The sequence below is a fragment of the Taeniopygia guttata genome, chromosome 3, assembly GCF_048771995.1.
Source record: "Taeniopygia guttata chromosome 3, bTaeGut7.mat, whole genome shotgun sequence".
Lineage (NCBI taxonomy): Eukaryota > Metazoa > Chordata > Aves > Passeriformes > Estrildidae > Taeniopygia > Taeniopygia guttata.
Window position 1 is genome coordinate 66,740,494 of NC_133027.1, and position 16,046 is coordinate 66,756,539.

General features: G+C 37.8%; 1 protein-coding gene across 8 annotated transcripts in view; it reads left to right on the forward strand.

The window, feature by feature from the left end:
• GRM1 (glutamate metabotropic receptor 1) overlaps window positions 1-16,046 on the forward strand; it is a 182,546-nt gene that overhangs the window by 96,361 nt on the left and 70,139 nt on the right. The window lies entirely within an intron of this gene.

The window sequence follows — 16,046 nt, forward strand, 5'->3', positions numbered from 1 at the left end:
CCTTGGAGGGGTGGGACAGAGCAGCCTGCCTTTTTTCCTTAATTTTTTGGATTCTTTTGTATTGCTGCTCTATTTTAATTACTGGAGGCAAGCATCAACACAAGAATCTTCATTTTCATTTAATATAAAGCAATTGCTTAACTCTCATGATTTCAAAGAAAGCCTAAACAATTGAAATATATAAGCAATGAAGGTTCTAAATAGTCTCTGAAAATACTGTGTATTGTAATTTTTACATGTCTTACAATAGTATAGCCTGTGATCATCAGGCATTTGGTTTATTGGTAATGTACAAATCACAGGGACAACCTACTTGAAGATGTGAAGAGTCAGTAATAAATGCTTCAACACTGCAACACTTCTGAGGATGAAGCATCTTGGTTTTGGGTACTGTGTTTTAGTTGGGACACAGAATAAATTACGGTTGTATGATAGGCAGTTTTCCTCACCTCTTTTTCTGAGGCAGTAAAAAAGAGGTAATTTTTCTTGGTATTGTTTTTTCTTTATAAATTATTAAACAAAGCTGCTTTTTTGTAAAGCAGCTAATGACCAATGTGGGCTAATGTTAGTTGGTTCATGGTGATGAGATGGTATGAGATAAAGGTGGTGTCAGAGAGGACAATGGAGCAACAATATCTATTTCCATTATTGTTGAATGAGCTCATTGGTTTTAAATGAGCTTCAGTTTCAATATAACAAAAACCTCCAGGCTTGGTAAATTAGATTTGTGATTTCATGAAAAAAAAAAAAAAGAAAAAAGGAGGAAATCTAATCTGTCCTTATTGAGCTTCATGACTTTTATTTTTATTTTCTTTAAAGACAAAAAATATTTTTTACACAGAAGGCTGTCGGATGAATACTGGAATGAGCTTCTCTAAGGATTTCCTGAATATAGCATTTTAAAAGGTTGTCTTATCAAACCAATTCCCACCACACACTTCTTTGTAAAACCTGCCCTTAAAAATAATCTTTGCTATTTATGGATATTGATTAGACAGACACATAACAAAGTTATACCTCTGCTCTCTTTGGCTATTAGACCACACAGACCTAAGCTGGAATATATTTGTGTCCACAGCTTTGGAGTCCTAAGGTAGAGACTTCCCCAACAAGGTAGTAAAAATTGACGTAGTAAATATTTCTTTCATTGTCTGTTAATTACATTATTTTTTTCCCCAGAATTGTTTATTGCCTTCCTGTTTTCTTGGCTGGCAGAATTATATGGTACGCATACATAACATATATAATGTATATATACATGACTGGAATATGACAGAATGGTATCTTTTTTTGGGCGTGATATTTTACTTCTGTCATCAAGATATAGTTTCTGTTTCCCTTCTGTTTTCTATACAAAAATATAGTTTCCAAGTCATAACTGAATTCACAGTAAGAGTGTTATTGTGTTCTACCACTTACATTTTAGACAGTTCAAGTAGCTCCATGACAAATGCTGGCTCAAGCTCTGATTTTGTTAAACCGATGTATTTATGTTTTAAAATTGTTATTCAGAATACAAACATGCATTTATATTTTAGTGGTGTTTGTCTTGTAGCACAGTTAAACTTGATGCTGATGTAAATAAATAACATTTTTGTAGTAATTTCATTCTTTGTACTGAGTCAGACTTCCAGGGATAGCTCTGTTCTTCCTCTGCCAAAGCTGTATAGTTCCCACTAATACAATGCCAGCCTTTCACAGCTAATTCTTTTTTACTGATGCAGCATCCTCCTACTTGTACCATTTCAGTAGGGCTTAAAATGTAGTTTTCAGCATGCAACCACTGGCTGCCCATGCACAGATACTGCCTCTCATGCACAAAATAGTGGCTGAGAAGTTTAATGCTCCTCTGCCACTTAAATCATGGCAATATCTAGAGGCTTTCATGGAATGAAGTCCCATTATCTAGACAGTGTGAAAGGGTGAAGGTTGTGTAGTGTAGAAGAGAAGAATAACTGGGAAAATAACAGACAAGGAGATGAGAAAGAGAAAAGGGTGGGGTGGCAAAGGATTGCTTGGCCATAGTGGGGGTCACTGTCCAGATTGGAGTGCATGGCCCTATATAAGAAAGAAGACTTAGAGGACAGGTGAAAACTCATTGGCAAATAGCGTTCATTCCCATTCATGTAAATTCCCTTTTAGCTTTTATCTGTGGTTGCTACATAGATGACACATATGTTTCACATCTGCACAGCTCTTCCATCTGCTTCTTCTTCCCCCAATAGCAACTGCAGAGGGAAGTTCACTGCACAATTGAGAAAAAAAATATTACTCTAATTAGTTAGCAAACAGTTTTTCATTTTAAGTAAGGTGAATATTTCTATTTTTATTCCCTCTTAAGTAAAAACAACATGTTGTTTCATAAAGATACTTTATTAAATTTCTTTTCCCTCTTCTTTCAATTAGTATTGTTTCCTAAATATATGTCAAATGGGGCATTAGGTTAAATATTTTTCCTTTCCTACAACTGATTAATATGTATTGAATAGGTTATGAAGTATTTATATTTCAAATTAAATTGACTGCCATGTAGGAATTTACTGTATTTCCTTTCCCCCTCTGTCTTCTCTCTTAGTTTTAATTCACTCAGAAAATTATTTTCTTGACAATGTTTTTATATCTGTATTTATATGCTCTTCTTTAAGACCCTCAAAATACTGACATATCTGCATTCTTTCCCAGCCATTTTGTGTCCTCTGCCTACCATGGACTTTCTGAAAAGCACTATGATTGAAATGACCTTGATACTACCCTCATATTCCTTCATTTCTCTGACTTAGGTTTAGTAATCCTGAGCAATCTCATTATTTCACTTTGTATCCCTCAGATAAGTAGGTGTTATCAGCCCACAGTTAGAGGAGCCAGAATCGACCCCACGGTCACAAGGGATAAGTAATTTGCTTCATGTAGAATTGCTGGGTCCTCAAGGCTCAGGCTTCTATAGGACTTTCCTTTGTGTCCATTCTTCCTAACTGGGCACATTAAAATTTCCCATGCTTTTGTTCTCACTGGGATGGGAAAGAAGAAGTTTTAATGCACCAGAAATCAAGAAGAGAGGAAAATACAGGACTAAGCGCAGGTGGCCACCAGTAGAAGGTTAAAGGGGGCTTTGAAAATGCAAACATTTGTCCTAAGACAGCAGGAAGCAGATTAAAACACTCTGCCTGTTTGGCTTTTAATCACATCCCAGGTTTCTCCTGAGGTAGTACCAACTGTGCAATCTTCCTTCACTTACAACTCACAGGACAAAATACAGAAAATCTAGAGCTCTTTATCTGTCTCTCTCCGCTTCCATCGATTTTTTCCTCCTTTATCCTTTCTACCTTTTTCTGAGGAGCAGTCCTTTTATTCAAAGTTTCAGACTGCTGGTCTTGCATTTGTCCCACAGGAGTATTTTATTTTATTGAAAAGGCTATTTTCCTTTCCCCTCCCTACATTGTTTTCTTTGGGATTTTGTTTTTCTTCTTGTTGTTGCCCTGTTTGTTTTTTTTTGTTTGTTTCTTTCTTTTCTCTTAACTTGCATGTGACTTAACCTTAAATTCTGTAGATTTTGTTGGTATTTCAATGGATTAATATAAGCAAGTATTTTTTTTATTTTGAATGCTTCCCTAGAAGTAACTGGTATTTTTTTGATTTTCATGTATAAACATGGATTTAAAAATTTGATTTCAGAGCTCATTGCTAGAGGTAGAGTAGATTTCTGTCGGTGGTTTTTTTTTTTTTGAGATTGATTCTAAACCTTTTGCATATCATTCAGCCATAGAGTAAAAAGAAATAACACTGGGGACTTGTCACCTTCTCCATGGTTTTGAATTTCCTTTTCTTTCTTACCTTCAAGAAATGACAGAGGTCTGGTTTGTTGTTCCAATGGTCATTCTTCTGCCTGCACATGTTGCATGTTTGTGATGACTGTAGCAGTTGTACTTGTGGGACAGAAACATTAAGCAGGCAATGTTTCCCATCTCTATTTAAGAAATTTCAAAAGTCATTCAAAAGGCTGAAAGCAGAATGGCTGCTGAACCTGGCCATAGCACCTGGGTATCCCTGGCTCTCCTGGCCTGGGCACAGCCGGGCTGAGCCCTGGCTGGCACAGCCCTGCCCGGGGCTCCCCCTCAGCTCCATAAATGCAGCATTTTTATTGAACACAAGTTTCTGCACATTGCTTTCAGATTTTCTTTTCATATCCCTATACTGCATGAAGCAATTGACAAGTATGTATTTACTGTTGGTCCATGCACATTCGTCTTCTCTGTCTAGATTCATGAAAAGAAAAGCATAGAGTTCTCTCTCACTTTATCTCGTAGGAGGAAAGTCAAGTTAATTTTTCACAACTGTGGCTTTGTTCAAAAGCCAGACAAAATCAGGTATTATTTTTAAAAAGCTTGCTTCAGTTTTCCATTAGTAAGTTATTACATCATCACTAATTAATAGAATTTGATCCTAGGAACACTCTGATTACTCTGGGGTCAATAGATTAATGAAATATAAAAGAAGTTTTATCTTCCTAAGTAGAAGTGTAAAACTTAATTTATAGTAGCAGATTTGTTGTCTCCCAAGTTACATGACTCTAATGATCCAAAGAAAATGACAGGAATGAGACAAATTACTTAAAGGAGATTGCATGGACTGTATATCTTCCTCAGCTATGAGATCTCCAGGGATCTCTTCCAGCATAAATTATTCTATGACTGCATAAACAAAGGGTACAAACACAGCTTCTACATCAGAGGGAAAACCTTAATCTATTTTTGGGACATATGGTCCTTAAGACAAGTTTCCATCAGGAAAATATTTGATATCAGAAAAGATATCCAAACATATTGCCTGGAAGAAATCTTCCAATTCACTCATGTACAACATGGGCTTTAGAAGGAAAAAAGATGCCTTCTCAATCTCTAGTACAGAACTAACAAGGATTAATATTTGTTTTGTCCATTTTGAAATTAATTTGATTATATTGTGCATTAAATTGGTGATTTGGGTAAATTAGGAAATTTGAAAAATGGAGGCCTTCTCAGTTGTGACTTTGATGTATTTTTGTATTTTATTTAGTCTAATGAAATGTTAGTAGTTTCCTCAATTACATTTACTTAATTTCAGTTTGGCTTGACCATATTAAAAATATACAGGAGTATTACTTACTCCTGTAGTTTAAAGCATGTTTCAATGCTTAAGAATACACCTATTGTGAGCAAGATTTTGACAAATCATTCTACTCTTACTAAATGTACATCTGTTTACAGTTTTTATTGTTTATAACCAATAAGTGGGTTTAAAATATTTTTTAATAAAATCTTCAATATAAATTTATGATTAACATAACTTAAAATGAAACCTATGACTTTTAGTAAATCTGCACTTATGTTTACACTTGAGTAAGTCTGCAGATTAATAATTTTTTTAAAAGAAAAAGGCTTTAATAGCTGCTTTTTCTGATCCTTAGATAGTCAGGAGGGTAGGCTGGTATTGCTGCAGGCAAACTCAGCATTTAAATATGCACCTTGCTATGGCTATTCCATGCCCCACATGCTACAAAATGAGGTTACTGTGGGATGCAATATTATAACATCCTTCTGCATGCTAGCAGGAGCCTGTATGAACCTTTTCCTTATGCCAGTGAGTATCTGCCAGCATGACACCTGGAAGGAATAACACTTGAACAATCTGAATGATAAACTCATGATTTGGTCTTTAATAAATACATTTAAACAAGATGGCACATTTCAGAAGTTCCTCCGAGAAAGATATCTGATAATTTCCAGTTATATTCAGGTCCTTTTTGGTTTTAATGTGGACTGGATATCTGAGACCTAAGTGCCTAAAAGGCTGCTACTGTCCTACTCTAGCTCTGCTTGCTGCAGCAGGAGCTAAGGTGTAGAGGTTAGCCAGGTGGTGTTCAACTAAATTTGGTTTAGACAACCATAGGACTGTTCTGAGATTTCTTCTTTCATAAGTGTATAGCTACAGGAATAGATACATACAACTTTAAGGCATCAGTAATTGCAGAAGGGTAAATCAGTAATATTTTTATACAGTTTTAAATGCTCTCTAACATTTGCTTCAGGTCAAGTAGAATAGAATTTTCTGAACAAAATGGATTATAAAAAAATTCAAGGCATTACATGTGCTTAACGTTCAGCAATTGTTCATTAAAAGATTGATTAATTTTCAGGTGAATTCATTATTCAACTTATTCATTGGCTTCTTGGCTTCCAAACAGTTCATGAGCTTTCCTTTACTGGTAAAATACAATGCTGTGCTAGTAGGTTATTGAAGTTTAATAATTTTATTTATTCTATGTTTATTTATTCAAGCCTTAAAGTATTACTTGATTCTTTCACTGGAATTGTTTAGGCGCTTAGGAGACTCATTAGCATAATATGAATTTGGTATTTCCCATATCAATATGTTATTTCAAATGAATGACTTATAAATATTTGAGTTGAAATTATATTATTCATAAAAATTCATAGTAATCTGGATGTTCAATTATGCACAGAACTTAAAAAAGAGAATGGCAGATGAGGACAAATTTAAAATAGTTTTGGTAGAAACAGTCATTTAGGGAGATATTCTAATATATGATAACTTTGATTAATATCTTCATGAGCTTTGTGATTTTATCATGGGTTCAGTCATACTTTTGTTCTTCATTTTATTCAATCTGATTTTCAAAGCTCATTTTAGTACACGTTGGTATGGAATGAATAATGGGCTCTTCCCTCTATCAGCCAGTTCCTCGGCAAACACAGCTTCATTAAAGGGCTAGCAAAGCAAAAAGCAGTTCCTGAGCAAAGGTTCCATTTTCAAGCATGAGTGTGGACAAGGCATTCCAGAAACTGTGCAGGTATGAAATATAGTTTATATGCAAAGCAGTAATAGCAAGCTAATGCAAGACATGGGATATACTCTTTAGGTCTTCATATTTGAAATTTGATTTATATTGAGAAAAGGCCTATAAATTCTGTGTATTTCTCTTAATTCTTGTAATATGAGATGGTTTCAGTAAGTGATGGCTTGAGGGAATCAGCTAAAAATATAAACCCTAAAGGGAAATTTTGGATTGGCCTGCGAAAGTAAGCAACCATCACTGAGAAATCTAAAGGCTGTAATTCATGCTATTTTGAAAGTATGGTTTGTATGGAAATGGGTTTCTAAGATATTTCTCTATTTTCCTGTTTCTCAGCAGGACCTCAAAAAAACAAAGCAAGGAGGGAAGAAAGGAACTATGCTTCCACTTTTTCTGCTTGTGGTTAGGGAAGACATCTATGGTTTATTATTTTCATGAGTACAAAAAATTAAGATCCAAGCATCCAACAAGGTCTGATGGAGTGACATGGAGCAAAGAGGGACTTCTGTTTACCTGAGCTCTTTCCTGTATTTATATACATCTGTATATCTATAGACATCTTTCCATGTATTTCCAGACGGCTTCTGCTTGATATGTTATCTCTCTTTCCAGTTCTTCAGATCCAGCCCCAAGGCTGTATTTGGCTGGAGTAGATGCAGGAATGATTCCATTCCTCTTGATGCCTTTACATGGTTTGCACAGAAAAGACTTTGGTCTCTAACTTTGAGACAGGTTGGAAGAACCAGCAGCAATATTTTTTCTTAATTTCTTCCTAATGTAATTCCTAAACTGTAATAGGGATTACGGTTGGGCTCTTTATAGCAGGAATGACCATATCGTTATTATCCATAGTAATTTTTTTGGTGGATTCTTCTTGCACATACATCAAAGCAAAGCAGCAGAAAGGGGATACAAAAAATCTCCATGAACTGGTACAGAGATGCAAGGCTAAACATCTCAGTTTTTACGTTTATGTGCATTAATAAGATGGTAAAAATCTTCAATTTCACTGAATGTGGCTGAAGTTGTGTCAGGGAAGGTTTAGGTTGGATATCAGGAAAAGGGTGGTTGGGCACTGGGTATCTGGTGCATACCAGAAGGTGGTTGGGCACTGGAGCAGGCTCCCCAGGAAAGTGGTCACAGCACCAGCCTGATAGAATTCAAGGATTTGGACAATGCTGTCAGGCACATGGTGTGACTCTTGGGGTGTCCTGTGAAGGGCCAGGAGTTGGACTTTGATGACCCTTGTGAGTTCTTTCCAGTTCAGCTTATTCTGTGATTCTGTATTTCTGTGATATTGGAGCCCAGGAGCACCTTAGATGAGGAACAATGCTAAGATTAAAGTTTCCTATTTGTGTGTGTTTTTTTAAAATTAGATATTCTTCTCTACACATATCTTTTCCATTTGGAAAAGATACTGTGCTTTCACGATGCCTCATGTTATGAATTTCAAGCATGCAGAGCAAGGATTTAATCTGCTTGTCAGTCTGTGGTGAAAGCATGTGCATCCCTTTTGAAAAATCAGACATTACCTTAGAGAATACATGAATGGTTGCTGATTTTCCAAGATATGCAGCATTGTACACCCTTAAGAATGGTAAAACCTTTCCTGCATAAAAGCAGCAACTACATTTAAAAATGCCAAACATATCAAGAATCTTCACAGTAAAGACTCACCAAGATATTGCCTGCATGATAGGCAGTGAAATTACATTATGCAAATTGTATGCAAATATATACACCACATATGATAATTAAAACCTTTGTAAATACATATTTGCAAAATACAATCCATCATGGTCCACAAGGTTATAATCTACATTTTTAAATGAACAGTGCAAAAACTTTGAACATTCATATGGAAGTGAATGATAATTTGAAACATTGTGAACTGTCATTTACCAACTTTAGGTTCTTTACAGAGTGTCATTCATTCAAAAAAAAAAAAATCTCTGATTGACTAAATAAAAGATTCAAGCCCTTACCAACAGTTTTTGTTTGTGTGAAATATAACAAATGTGCTACTGTGACTGTGAGCCTTCAGTAATCATGAATGGGAAGTGAAAAATGTTGTATGCAATGTCATGAAGCAGAACCTGACAAGAGCAGAAATTTTACCACAAAATGAGACAAATCACTTGCAGGAAGTGGCCTTGGAATTACTTTTCAACTGTTTAAACTTCCTATCTCAATTTCTCTCATGACATAGCACCTCCTGTAGGATATTGGAGTTGAACCATAATGGGTACAAAGAGCTGTCTCAAATGGAGCAGGGTTAACTGGTAAATCATACCCATCTCTTCCTCTGTCACTCTGATCCTTGACACGCTCTTCAGTCTATGGTTGATGTGAGGTTTACAGCCCACAGTGTCCTGGTAGTGCTGTGTGAGTTCTCAGTCTAAAATCTGCACAGTCTGGCACCAGATGCTCTTCTTGTACCTTCTTTTGTGTGTGCATGACACTGTCAAGGCAGCAGTCTTCTGTTTACTTTTTGCTTTCTAAAGCTTTCCCAGAAGGAGCTTCAGGAGTTCTTGTCTATGCTTCCAGTGTGCATATTCCCATGCTTTCAGCTCATTTTAGTCAAGACTGACCTATGGAGGTGAGGAAACTGGAGAAATCTAAAGGCTGGAATTCAGGATACATTTGACTCCACACAGCTTGTGGGACAAGGAAACGGATAGGAATTCCAAAGTACCTTGTGATGCTGCTTGAAAAAGGTAGGGAGCTTGGGAAAGTGATGACTCCTACCCATCTCCATCCATACATGCAGGAGCCAAACCACTGGCCTATATTGAGGCCTATATCAGAGGAGGTGAATTTCCAGCTTTCTGCTTTTGTGAGACCTCACCTGGAGCACTGTGTCCAACTCTGGGGACCCAGAAGGTTTTGGATCTGATGGATCAACTTCAGAGGAGGCTGCCAAGATGAAGCTCCTCTCCTGTGTAGACAGGTTGAGAGTTATTGAACCTGGAGAAGACTTGAGAGCCTATAGAACCCTTCAGCACCTAAAGAGGGCCTACAAGAAAACGCAGAGAAAATTTTTACAAGGGCTTGTAGTGATAGGACAGAAAGGAATGGTTTTAAACTGAAAGAGGGGGGTTTAGATAGGATATTAGAAAGAAGTTATTTATTATGAGAGTGGTTAGACACTGACACAGGTTTCCCAGAGAACTTGGGGATGTCCCATCTGTGGAAGTGCTCCAGGCTAGGCTGGATGTGGCTTTGAGTAACCTAGTCTAGTGAAAGATGTCCCTGCCATGGCAAGGGGCTGGAAATAGATTTTAAGATCCCTTATAACACAAACCATTCAGTGATTGCATGTTATCACCTCTTTGTCTTCCTTTCAGCTGAGAAAACTTAGCAAACTTGATTTTTCTGGTTTTGAGGAGGTCAGTCAGTTGTCAGCAGGCCTCAGGTTACAGACTGACAGTGCACAGCCTCTCAGCCTGCTCTTGCCAGCAGCGACATACAGGCTTATCTGTAGCCATGGGATTAATGGGATTAATTTCATCATGTTGTTAGGACTTATAATACAGGTAAAAGTAAAACTATGCTTTCTAAAAATTCCTGGTTGGCCTCTAAAGAAGGGTCTCCCACCCTTCAGTGCAAGTGCGTAATTCTGGTGAATTAGCTAAAGTGCAAAAATGGCCTTTTGTTTCCCATGTTTGCAACAATACTCATTAGCAGTAATGATCAGCACCCTTTAGCTGACATTGCTGACTGCTGGCATTGACTGCCAATGCATATATGTAAGGAGGAAAGTCACTTTGTGAGTTGCTGACTTGTGACTATTGGACAGTGTCAATTTTCTTTACATGGCATCTTCTGTTTAAGGCATGTATTACACAGACACTGAGTATCTGTGGTAGTGCTCCTTATTGCCACAGAATAGGCCCATCCTCCTATAAATTTTTCTTCACATCGGGCTGGTGAAATAAAGAATTCTTAAAAAAAACTCTATTCCCAGAAGAAAGCAGCTGAGCAGTCAGCTACAGAGCTGTTAATGAGTAACTCTGGGCCTGATTCTGCCACCTATGATCACAGCAAGTGGCAGCACTGATTTTTTTCTTCCTATGAAATTATTCCACTTGCCACACTGCTGCTTTTTGGGTTGGCTTTATGCTGAGCTCTGTTTCCATCCATTCTGCCAGTAAAGAAGAGGAGGTATACAACTCGTGCATTCAGACAGGAGAATGTGTGCAAGCTTTTCCAGTGCAATGCTGTCAGAAAAGACTTCTATAAAATGAGAAAGTGAAATTTGCAGGCTTCCATGTCTGACCAGCTCTGGAAATTGAGACCACTGGTACTTGCCAGGATCAAATAAAAAATTATTTAAATTCTATTTATCACCCTTTTATGTTTTGTAGTATTTTAAAATACCTTTACATATGCAGTGTCTGAGCCTGTAAAAAAGCAGCATCTGACTACTACACAGAAAGATAGTCTTTCAAAAAACACTTTCCATTTAAAATGTAAGATCAGCCTTTTAAAAATATATGTATATAATCGAGCATAAAATAATTGTTTTTAAAAATACAGATATTAACATATCAACAAAATGTTGTGGCACTTTACTGAATGTTGAATTCTCTGAGTGGTGCTGTCCTCATACTTAAATGCATTAGAAGTCTGACAGAACAGCAGGCCAGCTGGCAGCCTTGAGAGTGTGGCAAGAAGGCATTCAGCACTGGGATCTGCAGGGATATATATTAACATGACAGGGGAGGTGTATTGACATGGACTTTAGTTTCGTGAAAGGCGGCAAGGCAAGAAAGTAGATTCTGAGCCTGTTGTATGACAGCTATGGTCACCTAGTTCCCTGCCACCCTGCTTGAATTGGATATCTGCAGGGAGCCACTGTGAAGGTTGAATATTTGAAACTAAAGAGATAGAAATTATGTTAATATGATTGATTTATTTGGTTTTATAATGACAAGAATATCTGCTGTAGGCAGAAGGATTATTGCAGAAATAATTCATTTTGCATTTAAAAGGGCTTCTTGCTCTTAATTTCTTCTCTTTTATAACTTGTCCATAGAGAAAGAAAATATCTCGTAATGAATGAAAATGTCTTAAGAAAACATACCCTCAGTTAGTGCAAAGGGAGTTGCAGCTCTCCAGTCAGAGCACTCCAAATCAATTGCCCCCTATAGCTTTGGTCAGTCAGATCAAACCATTCAAGTGTGCAGGGATCAAATTGCCAGTCAGTATCCATGACTAACAAATGTGTTTCATTTTCTGTGAAAGGATACTAACGCGACAATAATCACAGGGAAAGCAGTTCTCATAAACAATAGTGTGTTTACTTTTGTGGATTTGCCTGTTTGGAAAAAGCATCTGGATGAGTAACAACTCTCTGAGCACTGTGCTGAGAAGCAGAGCAGAGCTGCTGCTGCATCACTTAAGAGTTAAGCTCTGAAGAGATGAAAATAGAAAGGCTGATTGCTGGTTGTCTCATCAGCCCTTGTGAAGAGCAGCTGACAGTATTCATGTTTGAAAGAGGAGAGGAAATTGGAAATCCATTCCATTTCTCCCAGTGTTTCAGGCACTGAAATATATGTGACTGCATTTCAGAAAATACAGGGAGACTAACATGCTTAAGCCACAATTCAGTCATGTCCATTGTTACAGAACAGTAAACTGAAAAAAAATTAACAGAACAGCAAACTGAAAAAAAAAAAGCTTTGTTTCTTCAAATTCCATCTGTGATAGTGGCAACTAGGACTTCTGATCTGCTGGGGTAGCTTTGAGCTTTTTCCCTTTCCACCTGATTTTTGTTTGAGTGAGCATTGAAATTTGGATTTGGCATCGTTAATGTCAGTCAGCAGACTGGGACTTGGACCAAGAGCAGCTTGCAGAGCATCAGTGACCATTTTGACTGTGATAAACACCACAAAACCATAACAAAAGCTGCTCTTTTTCTCCTAAGAGCAAAAAGAGTGGTTGCTAGTTTGACACCCACATGCTTTTCCCTCCCTCACTGTTTCTGTCATCACACTTTAAACTCTCTCACAGAGCTTCAGATCAACAGTTGCATGAGACACCAGCACATTTCAGGGCTAGCTTGTCACACGCATGGACACTTACCAGGGATGGCAAGTGGGTAATGGATATTGGGCCACCTCCTGAAATCTGTAGCAAAGGCACAGAAAGACAGGCTAGCAAAAAATGCTGTGTGTAGTGCTACTTTCTTTTCAGCAGGATGAAAGGAGGATAGTAGGTGGAATGTACTTGTTCTCACAACAAAAGAATAGTATGTGCTTCCTATTTAAAGTGAAATTTCATTTTTATGTTGACTCAGCTATTGGTCTTGTGATTCTGTCACTGACACACTGTCATCTGACCATCAGGACCATGCAGTAACCCAGCAATAAAAATGTCATTTTTTTTCACCCACCATCTTATGGACCACTATCCATTTATTCATATGACACCAGGGTTGTAGTCCTTTCAGACAGTCTTTTTTTTGGTATGTATATAAACAGCAAAAAGGAATCCAGAAAGATGTTATAACAGGATCTTGGCTCTCTATAATTCTCCTACAGCTGCAGGTAGGGCTGCACATCCCACTCAGGGCAAATTTCAGCTCAGTCAGTGTGCAGCTGCCAGGATGGCACAGATCCCTGAGACACCAGAGGATTCCTCTTTGATTCCTTGACTTTATTGAAAGTAGAGCAAAGCTCCCATATGAGCTTCAATACCTAGGAACCCTTTTTTCTCTGATTCCAGGGCTTTTTCTTCACATTTTGCTGAAGGTAAAACTTATCAGACAGATTTAACAATTTGAGGAAGTTGCAGAAAATGAAAAAATATTTGGGCAAAAAGAGACAAAGAAACATTAGGTGACAATCTGTGTTCCAGTTTAGGGGAACTTTTCAATTAATTGCCCTCAGAGAACTCAAAATAGACTTTCTCTTGTGTTGCAGATTTGCTCCGTTTTGCCTTCAGAGTTTATGTGGCCATTTTCCAAGCTAAACATATTGGGGAAGGGGAGAGGAAAAATAGATAGCTATTTTTTGGCTGATAGGAGTCCAAGCAGTAGTGAAACTACCTCATTTCAACAAGGTCTTGTAAAAAATGTCTTAATTTACTTAATTTTTGTGTCTTGCTAATGTTTCTGTTTGAGTCTACCATTTGAAAGCCAAAAACATTGTGACAAATAATGAGGTAATTATGCAATTAGGAGTTAATTACTCATGCTGTAAGAGTGATCTCTTTCTTACTTTTCCCCCACATAAGAAAAAATAAATATTGTGTCTTTTTCTTCTCTCTAGTAAAGATTTCCATCTTCAGTTAGGTGAAATCCACAAAATTAATTTTCATGGGTTTACCTTTGTATAGGTTATCTAGATCAGGATTGTCTAGACCACAGTCTGTCATGAAGTAGTCAGGGGAGCATGGCACATTTTATTATTTGTCTTCAGCATATGGACAAGTAAAGAGTGGGGGGATGCAGAGATGTTGAACCATGGCATCTTTCCCTCTCCAGAATTTCAGGTAGTCTGCTGGGGCAGGGAGCAGGGATGGACAAATTGCTGATTTTTAACTCTGTGCGCCCCTGTGGCAATTCAAGTGCTGCTGTCATGCCAAAACTGAGCCAGGTGGGTATCCCTTGGGCTGTGTTGGTACAAGACACTGAGTAGCCTGTCCCCCAGACTGTTGGGAAGACGTTACCAGCAGCTTCTGCCAGGGTCAACTTGACAGAGAGAGAGAAACTTCCAAAATCTGTCTTCCTCCTGTGACCTGCACCCTGCATCTCCCCCAGCTCTTTGCTTTCATACTTCATCTGAAATACAACAGGCACACACATTTATCTCATGCTTTATGAAGATACTTGTTAGCAGTTTGTAAACTCAGAAATTTCGGGGTTCTACTGCAAGGCCTTGGTAAAGGGAGAAACAGAGAAGAAATCCTATCTTGAAGGTGCCGTGGAGTGCTATCTTAAAATAGTGTTTTGTAAGATCCTGAGCCTAGGTTGAAAGGAATGTATTGATTACTCTGCACTGCCAGATGCCCCATGTCTCAAATAACTTCCATAATAAAGGAGTGTGTTGTATTTCAGATGTGGAAAGAATTTACTACATGGGTTTTCCTGTATTTTAATGGAAAACTGCCATTTTCTTCCTGGGTGCTTAGAACAGAGATGCAGCAGTCAATGTGAATGCCAACTAAACCATGCAGCTGTTTAGTCTGGTGGCTGAAGATCAAAAGATCACACATGCCCAGTACATAGTCACTTTACAGCTGTTTGACCAGGACGGTGACAGAGCTTGTTACTCCAAATCATCTATATTTTCTTTTGTGGAGACCCAGGCACACTTGTGCTGAATGTCTCATAAATGCCCTCAGCTGGTAATGGCCACAATACTCCTGTCAAGGCTGTGTGTAAAAGGCTTCTAACGAGGACCTTCTTTCAGTCTGTCTGGAATTCAAGATGCAACACTCTTTTGGGTGAATCGGAGACTTCTCTCTGTGGTGAATTGAATTTTCCTTTTGAGCTCTTTGCTGCTGGAAGTGCTTTGTCTGCTATTCACAGAAGCAGTGCAGCTGATTTGATTCTATGTGCAATAAACCTATAGCTGAGGTGCCAGAATAATCTATTTCTGTCATTACATGCCCAGCATTTTAAGCTCAAGCAATGGCTGACTTATATTTGCACTTAAATTAGACAGTAAAAACACCTTTCTTAGGGGATGCTAATAAGAACTGGAGAATGACACTAAATCAATGGGCTCCTAAAGGAGAGAAAAAAACCAAAGAACTAAAGCTCAGTTGCTAAGCCCAATGGACTTTATTCAACTGTCTTAAGATAGACTTTCCATGAAATAATGTTGTCAAGAAAGAGCTTTATCTTCAGTTTTCAAAAGCATCTCACATATGAACAAACAGGGAAGTAAAGTAGAAAGCCATTCTTTCTTAATAAAAAAAAAATAAAAATGTGAGGGGCAAAAAGCATGTTATTACAAATCCCATGCAGTGGGAGAGTAGCATGTGGTTTTCTTTTAAGTTGGATCAACTGGTCTCACTCTGTTCTCTTCCAACAGATTGCAATTCTCACATGTTTGATTTGAATTGCTCTTCTAGCTGTATGATCCATGCAGGCTGAGGTCTATTTTGAAAAAAATCCAGGATCCTGGCTTGTTTTCCTATTCAACAACATTAATTTTCTTGGTTTCCAACTCGTACAGGACAGAAG